Raw genomic sequence first — 12,309 nt, forward strand, 5'->3', positions numbered from 1 at the left:
GTCAACAACAAAGTTGAGTGAGTTCACGGTTGGTTGTTTAGTTTTAAGTTGTTTCAAAAACATAGTTTCTGTTTGGTTGGCTTACTTGCCATGGGGGTTACCCCATAGTTGAAAATATGTTTAACCAATTTCTCTTTTCCCAAACCATATTTAGTGGGGGCTTCCCCATGTGAACCACTATACCGTACCATATCGACTACTAACGAAAATAAGTTGTGCCCTACATCAGTGTCTATCATCACTGACAGTTTGCCATAGTCCATTAGTACACGCCCGTCCGACTGGCACGGTGTGAGGTTTGTTAAACCTAATAGCGCTATTAACTAATGACCCGCTCGCCATTGGCCTCGACGATTAAGTCGATATAAAATGAGGGACTTAATGATAGAGTTTTGTCTAGTAAGTTTTAAGGTTGTTGTCCTACCCAAGGAGGACGAACGTACGTATTCTACCCAAGGAGAATACGCAGGATTAATATTGGCATCCTACCCATGGAGGATGGCGGTACATATCCTACCCAAGGAGGATATGTAGGTTCCGTTTTAATTCTTTAACCCATTCCCAACCACCGGGAATCCCATGCCTTAGAAAGTGTGTGAACTCCCCTTGGTTTGCTCGGTTAGATTAATTACTCTAATAATCAGGAAATCAAGCACGTCCTAATAAGGTACATATAACGATCAGTTTCTCATGCATAACACGTATCCTACGTACTGTTTATCTACTCATTACTTCTATCACATACCACACAGTTCAAATGTCAAGTTATATTGTTAAGTTACATTATTTTACCCTAAAATAATATAACTATCTCACAAAATAAACAAGTATCCATACAAGTGTTCTAATATAAGATATATATTCTAAATATATATATTTACCCATTTTTATTTACAAAAACCAACCTCTGACACTTTGTATTTTGTTACCAAAAATTATGGCGAAGTTTATACTCGAAGCACAAGTTATAAAATATACTTGTAACGCTTGTTTAAGAAAAATATTTTCTAAGTGTTGGAATTTTTAGAAAATTTCGCCAGAGTTTCCTTTGTAAATGGAGGTGTCCATGCTTATTAGCATATCATTTTCTTTTTGGAAAAATATTAAATCAATCAACAATAAGTTACTAAACAACATTACACTAGTCAAGTGCAAAAACAATGCACTTTACATACAACATGAACTTGGTTTTTCATAAAAACGCGTAGTAACTTAGTGGGGTGTTTAGTAGGTTTAGTTACCCTCCAAAGTGTGTTTACTTTTGTTAAAATCTCATTCTCGGGATTTTTAGATATTTACAACTTGTAAACTCATTTTGCAAAAATGTGTATTTATTGGATCTTCTTGTTCTAAAAATATTTCTACGCTTATTTTGTTACTAAAATAGTGTAGGTTTAACAAAAGTCATAACCTTTCAAAAATCATCTTCTACTCTTGGTTTATTTAGGAAAAACCATTTGTAAACCTCGCATCCATACGATCACCAACTTACTTTGTTTACTAATTTTTTTCAAGAAAACATATTGTTACCAAGTTCATGCTTAAACATGGAGGTGATTCTTTTATGGAAATCACTAATCACCTCCTAACTTGTTAGCTTAAGCTTTTAATCTTACTTTAACAAGTTTCAACCATGATGTTTAACATCATATCTCTAGTAATCAATAAACAAGCAACAAGAAATCATCAACAATACAAGACAACATCATTCATATCATTACTTCTTCATTTTATCAATATTTCATCATTAACTTAGCTTTATGTTCAAGACCTATCTTTATGATTTTTAGTGTTCTTAAGGTTTCATCATGATTTAACTATTAACCACTCTAAACATGAAGTAAATGAGGATTCAAGAGACTTACTACTAGCTTTCAAGCTAGGGAAGAAACAAGATGGAAAATGAGTGGTTAATAGCACTAGCAAGAGGTCCTTCAACTTCCGAGAACACCAAGCTTCGTTGAACGCTTTGTAGCACCTAGAAGTACACTTGGATTGCTTGAAGTTTGAAAGAAAATGGTGATGGTGATATAGGGGGTGTTCGGCCGAAACTTTAATGGAGAGGGAAAGAGAGTGAGCTTGATGAAGATGATGAGATTATGGGTTATTTGTAAACTAAACCTCATTGTCCAATGGTTCTTGTGTCACCAATAGTACATACATGATCATCATAATCTTCTAAAGAGATTACATGGGAACTTGGAAGATTTACTAAAATCTTGGGGTGGTGGGTCCCTTGGGGACGGTTACACACAGGGGGAGGGGTGAGATGTAAATTTGTGGGTAAATAAGTTAATTAGTGGGTGTTTAATGTTATGTCTAGTGTTTAGTGTGTACCGGGTATTATGTAAGGTGTTATAGTGCTCGGGGACCGTAACTAGCTCAGAAAAGTGAAATAATGTTTTTGATAATATTTTAGTGTTCCGGGTAATGTTCGGTTGTTCGGTTAGGTACCGTTCCGTTAAAGTGCTAAGTTATCCCGTATAGTGTTCTATATATATCTTTTTGTAACACTTTAAATTCTCAACACTTGGGGAAACATACAGGACTATTTAGTAAATTTTCTGCACAAGACTAGTACGTTAACAAGCACATGTAAGTATGACACAGAAATTAGAAAACAGTTAAGTAATTCAGCACAGTCTTCAAGCACTTCAATTAACATTAATTAATCGTACGGATACATGAAATTTTGAGGGTTGTCACATTCTCCCCCTGTTAAGAGAATTTCGTCTCGAAATTTAGCACGTGGTTACTGAGGAAGCTAGTTAAGTTGCGTTGGTTTCCTGGTTTTCCTGGGGTGTCACATTATTCCCCCGTTGGTTTGGAATTTCGTCCCGAAATTCTGTAGTAGCTTCAGCCTCAGTAGTGGTTGCGCTTTTCTTAAACAGCTGGGGGTACTTGAGTTTCATTTGGTCTTCTCGTTCCCAGGTATACTCTGGGCCAGGACGGGAATTCCAACGAACTCGAACAAGAGGTATTCTGGTATGCTTGAGGACCTTAACATCTCGGTCAGTAATCTCTATTAGTTCCTCGACGAATCGCAGCTGGTCGTCGATAGTGAGCTCCTTGAGAGGAACTATGAGGGTCTCATCTGACAGACACTTCTTCAGATTCGACACATGGAAAACATTGTGAACTCCGCTGAGTTCTGCCGGTAGATTCAGCTTATAAACGACTTTGCCAATTTTCTCAATGATTTCGAATGGTCTGACATAACGCGGATTGAGTTTGCCTCTTTTGCCAAAACGAACTACACCTTTCCAAGGTGAGACTTTGAGTAGCACTCGATCCCCAACCTGGAATTCGAGTGGCTTTCTTCGCTTATCAGCATAGCTTTTCTGACGGTCACGAGCTGCCGCCATTCGTTGTCGTATCTGAGCAATCTTCTCGGTTGTATCTACTACAAGTTCTGAGCCAGTGATTTGACTTTCGCCAACCTCTGCCCAACAAAGAGGTGGTCGGCACTTCCGTCCATACAATGCCTCGAACGGAGCGGCCTGGATACTGGTGTGGTAACTGTTGTTATACGAAAACTCCACTGACGGGAGGTGTTTTTCCCAGCCATTACCAAAATCGATTACACATGCCCTAAGCATGTCTTCAAGAGTTTAGATGGTGCGTTCAGACTGCCCATCCGTCTATGGATGATATGCCGTGCTCATGTCTAATCGAGAACCAAAGGACTTGTGCATAGCTCGCCACAACTCAGATGCAAAACGTGAGTCACGATCAGAAATGATGGAGGTTGGCACTCCATGCCTTGATACTACTTCCTTTAGGTAGACGTCTGCTAGAGTGGAAAACTTATCCATTTCCTTGATAGCCAGAAAATGTGCAGACTTGGTCAGTCGATCCACGATCACCCAAATGGTATCATTTCCGTGTTGAGATCTAGGCAGACCAGTAACGAAATCCATGGAAATTTGCTCCCATTTCCATTTAGGTATATCTGGTTGTTTAAGTGGGCCTGATGGTTTCTGGTATTCGACCTTGACCCTAGCATAAGTCAAGCATTTCCTGACGTAGGTTGCTATGTTGGCTTTCATACCAGGCCACCAGTATGTAGTCTTGAGATCGTGGTACATCTTATCCGAACCAGGATGTACTGAATAACGAGACTTATGTGCTTCATCCATCACAAGCTCGCGTAAGTTTCCATAAAGTGGAACCCAGATGCGCCCTGTTACATCGTAGGCGCCGTCTTCCTTTTGTTCTAGCCGCTGCCTCGATCCTCGTAAGGACTCAGCCCTGATGTTCTCTGCTTTCAACGCTTCAACCTGAGTATCTCGTACCTGAGCGGGAAGGCTAGAGTGAATGGTAAGCTGTAACGCACGTACACGCTTAGGTGTAGAATCCTTTCGACCGAGGGCGTCAGCCACAACATTGGCCTTGCCCGGATGATATTTGATAGCGCATTCATAATCGTTCAAGAGCTCGACCCATCGGCGCTGTCGCATGTTTAACTCCTTTTGCTTGAAGATATGTAACACCCTTGCTTGTTTAATACCATATTTTATATAAGTTTCGTATAAATACTTGTTTATACGACTACGCATACGTATGACAATACGAGTTTACTAAAACTTTTACAATTTAAAAGAATATACAACTTAATGTAATTGAATTCATCGTTTAAAAGTTACGACGTAACGATGTGCGGAAGCTTTTATCTCGTGTGTTCGGTTCTTCATCGAGCTTGATCTTCATCCGGGCACTCTTGGCATTCACCTATGATCAAAACCAACTTAAAAGTTAGTTTTGATAGTTAAAAAAATAGTTTAAACAAGTTCCATGGGTCAAACAATTAAAAAAATAACATTTTTCCGGAACTAGGGGGCGTCGCGTGACGCCTAGCCCCTGTTTTCACAGAATGTTGCTTAAACAGTTGCTGTACATTCCCAGCATGACCCGTTTTCACAGAAACGAGCATAACTCTCTCGTTTTTAATCCGTTTTACCCGATTCTTTTTCCTACGTGTCCGTAATTTAATTCTCCATCATATGGATTTAAAATCCAACATCCAACATAATAATTTTTGAGACTTCTAAGCCTTCGACTCGTTACCTTTTTACCGAATTTTAACCCGTTTATGCATTTTATGAAACAAACGTATTTGTTTGATCCTTATATCACATACACTTCTTCAAATTAATGCTATCTACCATTTTAGGTTCAAATCATAGGTTTATTACACAATTTAAACCCCTTTTCGCTCATATGCTTATTTTGACCCGTTAAGGGTATTTAAGCACTTTAGAACTAGAGCTCGCTTTCATACATTTCTAGCCTCTTATTCTTACATTTCTTATCAAGTAATCTTCCACCACAACTATACGTGTGTTGGATTTAATGTGGATATCTATATGTTCCGAACCTTACCCCTCGGATTATCTTTTTACGGCAAAGACTCATATAAAGTCATTCGACCCTAGAATTTACATCTTTCACTATCTTTTCTTATTCTAAGCATTTATTTAATCATAAAACTCGTTTCCGAACCTCTTGCAAGGGTCGTTCGTTCGAATTAGCTTACAAGGGCAATTTGGTCAATTTTCATCCTTTCTTTATTACAAAGGAACTTTTAAATACTTGTTTGACCCAAAATCCGACCTTTTAACTATAATCTTGTTTATAAACCCATGTGCTTCTAAAACACCATAATCATAACTCGATTTAATTCACTTTACCTAAAAGATAACCGAATAACTATATTTTAACCTTGTCTAACTCTTATAGAATCTCATGTTCTACATGATGAGTTGAATCATTATACATACCTGGCTCAGGTCAATATATTGACCCGTTTCAATACCTTGACTTAGTAGCCGCTAAGCAACAACGATGTGCGTATCCATTTGATATTTATTCCTATAAACATGTAACTCGACAAACCATTAGTCGATATTGTCAAAGGGTGATAATTTCACCTTTTGACCCATTTATTTATCTAGTGATCTTCATCACTTCAACTAAATGCCAATATAATGTATTATGCTAATTTAAAGTCTACTAGCGAAAATACAAAATCAAGCATAACGTAACGGAATCGTAGTTACGTACCTTTTAAGCACCTTTTTCAAACGCGTATTTCCACCGGCTTGTCCACTTGACGATCCGGATTCTTCGCCTAAAGAGTTCAATTCGAAATCCGTTTAGAACCCCTTTTTCAATCATGTATCGCATAATTTGCTAAATCATCGCAATTATGCGTTTTAACTTTAAATTTCAATTTCGAGCCTTTTTTGGGGCACTTTTACAAACACTTAGCGGGCAGAATTTTACGTCTTTTATTTTCAAATTCATGGCTTGCTGCTTAGCCTTGATTAACATCAATTGAGCTATTACTTATAGAATTACCCATCATATTTTCAGAATTCAGTTTCTATGCATCAATTTACACTAGATTAGCTAACTACACCCTAGTGTTCATCATTTTCTCACAAAACCCATGAATGACCTTCCTTGTCCTCATGAAATTTCCAGAATTTTGGCAAGATTTCACATGTTATTGTCTAGGTTTCACTCCTAGACACTATATCATCCCTATTATATCCAAATAGCAAACATGCAACATCAAATTTCAAATTTCCCAAATTCATGAGAATTTCAAACAGAGAATTAACATCAAATTTTACATACCTTACAACCCCCTTGCAATGGGGATCAGTAATCTATGCTCGATTTTCGATTTTAACTTGTTTTGAGCCTTCAATTTGTGAGATTTGTGAGTTATTAGGGTTTTGAGAGTGGGGGTCGCCCTCCTCCTCCTGTTGATCGAACCAGGCACCAAAATGGTGTGTTTGGTTTTATTTTTACTAAACTTAATAATATAAGTTTAGATTTTAACAACATAGGCCCCTCCACTTTTATTTAGTTTATAACTTGATATTTTGTTCTTTCATTTAATTACAAGACTTGTACTAGGTTATTTATTTCCTAGTTACTTTATCTTGTTCACAACTCGTTTTATTTTAAGTCCCGTAAATTCTCGGGCTTTTTATATACTTTGCTTTCTCAAAGTATTTCTCATCCTTTTAATAAATAAATTTAATTTAAATCCTAAAATTTACCGGGTAAGTTTTACCACTAACTGTATTTTACCCGTCCTATAGTATTAACGTGGTTTGATTACCAAACTCGTTTTCGGGGTGTTACAAGTCTACCCCCCTTAAAGAGGTTTCGTCCCCGAAACCTTTCTTACGTACTTTACTAGTCTAGATCATCCGAACCTTAGCTTTGGTGATCACTTGAGCATTGCTCGCACATAATACTCCTACCAGGAAAGTATGAAAATGTGCTTTTTGGTTTCAAAGCGTATACGCCTTTTATGTGTATGGCCTCGCAGGCCGATACTTTCATTTTGTATTTCTTATTCTTGTCATTTATTTGACCGAGTTGTCACCTGATCGCTCGGTTGTATTTATTTTCATTATGTTTACTTCAAGTTAGTCTTATTTCAACAGGCGCTTTATATAAGTGATAAGTCATAACACTACTTTGACTTTGAAGGGTTTTACCGGCCAGGCTGATTAGTCGCCGTCATTATACTCCCCGTCATTAGGGTATATCTTATTGCCAACCCGGCCTTTTACGATCTCTTCTCTTTAAACCCATTTAGTTAACTTAGCGAGACCCATCGCTTTTATACGAACTTTATCTCCCGTTATTATTTTACGCCGGAAGTTACAACCAGTTTCCTCGTCTTATACTATTGACCCGTAGGTTCTTTCACTTAGCCTCGTAGGCTATTTCTTTAGATTTTCACCTTTTTACCTTTTAAGGCGAAACCTCGACAATTCATTTCTTTCTATCTGTGACCCAAAGGTCTTCTTGGTCCCGTAGACCTTATCACCACGTTTAATCACGTAGGTTATGATGATCCCGTAGATCATCTTTTATTCGTATTCATATTCAAATGTATATATACCTACATAGCTTCAAGGCATCCCTTGTCATGTTTGGAATCATTTGTTTTCGCTTTTCGAACTCTAGCTGGTCTTGACCGTAGTCTAAGGCTTCATTTGTTTACTTTCGGACTAACCTTCCGACTTATGACTTCTGACGTTGCTTACACGTCAGTTTGTCCTACGCTCACCGTTTTCTTGATTTATAATTATATTTCTTTTAAACCCATTACATAGGTTCATTAATATTTCACACTTTTATTTATTCGATTCACGCTTTACTTACATTAGCAAGCGTCATCATTTATTTAATTCTTTTGACTTGTTCGTATGAAATTCCTTGCTTATGAATGAAAAATTTCATTCTTTATTCAACCCATTCAACTTTTAAAATAGTTGAACGTAATTTATCAAAATTTCAATTTACAGCATCTTATCGTCTTTTAGTTATGACCCGAAACCCGAGTCTTTTGAGGTTCCATCCGCGTTCCCGTTTCTCAGTCTACATATGTGTTTAAATCCTTACCCATCAACCGGTTATTTTACCGAAGTCGTTATTATTGCAACCCTCCCGGTATACATTAAGACTTTGATTCATTCATTTTTTTTTATATTCCGACTTTGTCCTCAAGTTTGACGTTTTACAAAAACGACCCGTTTAGAGACATATTCGCATTTTCCGGGTTCGAGTGTAAATACACTCCCTCCCAATGCATATCTTGATCATTCTACATGTTTATATTCCTCGGGTTCGAGTGTAAGTACACCCCCTCCTAATACATGTCTACATCATTTTACATGTTTGCATTTTCCGGGTTCGAGTGTAAGTACACCCCCTCCCAATGCGTACCTTAATCGTTTTACATGTTTCTTTGTCCCTTCTCTCGGGCTCATTATCCTAATATAATACGCTTCCGTCACTCGGCTGTGCGTTTACATTATGATCAAATATTTTGCTTATCCGATTCATTTGGGTACTTTTTGATTTGTCCCACTCACTCCGTCCTTACTACATCGGGTGTAAGCGTGTCCATCATAAAAAGTTCATGGTATCATGTGTTCACTACCTACTTGGCCAGAGTAGGCGATCAACACACGACATACATGACCCTTTTATAACTTTCACATCCCGCCCCATGTAAGTAACACCTCTATTTATTTCTCTTGGAAACAATATCCCGGATAGATTTTCTATCCGGGTTTTTCCAAGTTTTTAATCTACATATGCAACTTTCAATCTCTACGTATTTATTGCATATTGCTATTTGTGCGATTATATTTAAAAGTGTGCACCTGGTAATGCTTGCCCCAACGGGCATTCCTTGCCATCAACCTTGTTCGCGGTCGTTACACGATTTAGTCGTTGGTGAGCATGTTCCCTTTGTCATACTTCGGACCGTTCCTCTATCATATTCGTAATTTGTTCAACCCTTGTCATCTTTAAATGTAAGTGTCCTTTAATTAAGACATTCACAAAAGTTAGTAATTTCAACATTAATAAATGCACGTATTGTAATACAAGGCTTTTTACTGTACGAGAATTCGTTAACTATACTAATCATTTTCGTTGGTGTAATGTGTATTACACGATACCCTATGTGTTGTTCACAACACATTAATCATACTAGCCCATTAACATACTTGTACTTACCGGATTTGCGATCAAGCCTTGAACCGAACGCTTTACCCTTCAACCTTGGGCTCTGATTACCAACTTGTAACACCCTTGCTTGTTTAATACCATATTTTATATAAGTTTCGTATAAATACTTGTTTATACGACTACACATACGTATGATAATACGAGTTTACTAAAACTTTTACAATTTAAAAGAATATACAACTTAATGTAATTGAATTCGTCGTTTAAAAGTTACGACGTAACGCCGTGCGGAAGCTTTTATCTTGTGTGTTCGGTTCTTCATCGAGCTTGATCTTCATCCGGGCACTCTTGGCATTCACCTATGATCAAAACCAACTTAAAAGTTAGTTTTGATAGTTAAAAAAAATAGTTTAAACAAGTTCCATGGGTCAAACAAACAAAAAAATAACATTTTTCCGGAACTAGGGGGCGTCGCGTGACGCCAAGGGGCGTCGCATGACGCCTAGCCCCTGTTTTCACAGAATGTTGCTTAAACAGTTGCTGTACATTCCCAGCATGACCCGTTTTCACAGAAACGAGCATAACTCTCTCGTTTTTAATCCGTTTTACCCGATTCTTTTTCATACGCGCCCGTAATTTAATTCTCCATCATATGGAGTTAAAATCCAACATCCAACATAATAAATTTTAAGACTTCTAAGCCTTCGACTCGTTACCTTTTTACCAAATTTTAACCCGTTTATGCATTTTATCAAACAAACGTTTTTGTTTGATCCTTATATCACATACACTTCTTCAAATTAATGTTATCTACCATTTTAGGTTCAAATCATAGGTTTATTACACAATTTAAACCCCTTTTCGCTCATATGCTTATTTTGACCCGTTAAGGGTATTTAAGCACTTTAGAACTAGAACTCGCTTTCATACATTTCTAGCCTCTTATTCTTACATTTCTTATCAAGTAATCTTCCACCACAACTATATGTGTGTTGGATTTAATGTGGATATCTATATGTTCCGAACCTTACCCCTCGGATTATCTTTTTACGGCAAAGACTCATATAAAGTCATTCGACCCTAGAATTTACATCTTTCACTATCTTTTCTTATTCTAAACATTTATTTAATCATCAAACTCGTTTCCGAACCTCTTGCAAGGGTCGTTCATTCGAATTAGCTTACAAGGGCAATTTGGTCAATTTTCATCCTTTCTTTACTACAAAGGAACTTTTAAATACTTGTTTGACCCAAAATCCGACCTTTTAACTATAATCTTGTTTATAAACCCATGTGCTTCTAAAACACCATAATCATAACTCAATTTAATTCAGTTTACCTAAAAGATAACCGAATAACTATATTTTAACCTTGTTTAACTCTTATAGAATCTCAAGTTCTACATGATGAGTTGAATCATTATACATACCTGGCTCGGGTCAATATATTGACCCATTTCAATACCTTGACTTAGTAGCCGCTAAGCAATAGCGATGTGCGTATCCATTTGATATTTATTCCTATGAACATGTAACTCGACAAACCATTAGTCGATATTGTCAAAGGGTGATAATTTCACCTTTTGACCCATTTATTTATCTAGTGATCTTCGTCACTTCAACTAAATGCCAATTTCATGTATTATGCTAATTTAAAGTCTACTAGCGAAAATACAAAATCAAGCATAACGTAACGGAATCGTAGTTACGTACCTTTTAAGCACCCTTTTCAAACGCGTATTTCCACCGGCTTGTCCACTTGACGATCCGGATTCTTCGCCTAAAGAGTTCATTTCGAAATCTGTTTAGAACCCCTTTTTCAATCATGTATCGCATAATTTGCTAAATCATCGCAATCATGCGTTTTAACTTTAAATTTCAATTTCGGGCCTTCTTTGGGGCACTTTTACAAACACTTAACGGGCAGAATTTTACGTCTTTTATTTCAAATTCATGGCTTGCTACTTAGCCTTGATTAACATCAATTGAGCTATTACTTATAGAATTACACATCATATTTTCAGAATTCAGTTTCTATGCATCAATTTACACTAGATTAGCTAACTACACCCTAGTGTTCATCATTTTCTCACAAAACCCATGAATGACCTTCCTTGTCTTCATGAAATTTCCAAAATTTTGGCATGATTTCACATGTTATTGTCTAGGTTTCACTCATAGACACTATATCATCCCTACTATATCCAAATAGCAAACATGCAACATCAAATTTCAGATTTCCCAAATTCATGAGAATTTCAAACAGAGAATTAACATCAAATTTTACATACCTTACAACCACCTTGCAATGGGGATCAGTAATCTATGCTCGATTTTCGATTTTTACTTGGTTTGAGCCTTCAATTTGTGAGATTTGTGAGTTATTAGGGTTTTGAGAGTGGGGGTCGCCCTCCTCCTCCTGTTGATCGAACCAGGCACCTAAATGGTGTGTTTGGTTTTATTTTTACTAAACTTAATAATATAAGTTTAGATTTTAACAACATAGGCCCCTCCACTTTTATTTAGTTTATAACTTGGTATTTTGTTCTTTCATTTAATTACAAGACTTGTACTAGGTTGTTTATTTCCTAGTTACTTTATCTTGTTCACAACCCGCTTTATTTTAAGTCCCGTAAATTCTCGGGATTTTTATATACTTTGCTTTCTCAAAGTATTTCTCATCCTTTTAATAAATAAATTTAATTTAAATCCTAAAATTTACCGGGTAAGTTATACCACTAACTGTATTTTACCCGTCCTGTAGTATTAACGTGGTTTGATTACCAAACCCGTTTTCGGG

The sequence above is a fragment of the Helianthus annuus genome, chromosome 16, assembly GCF_002127325.2.
Source record: "Helianthus annuus cultivar XRQ/B chromosome 16, HanXRQr2.0-SUNRISE, whole genome shotgun sequence".
Taxonomy (NCBI): domain Eukaryota; kingdom Viridiplantae; phylum Streptophyta; class Magnoliopsida; order Asterales; family Asteraceae; genus Helianthus; species Helianthus annuus.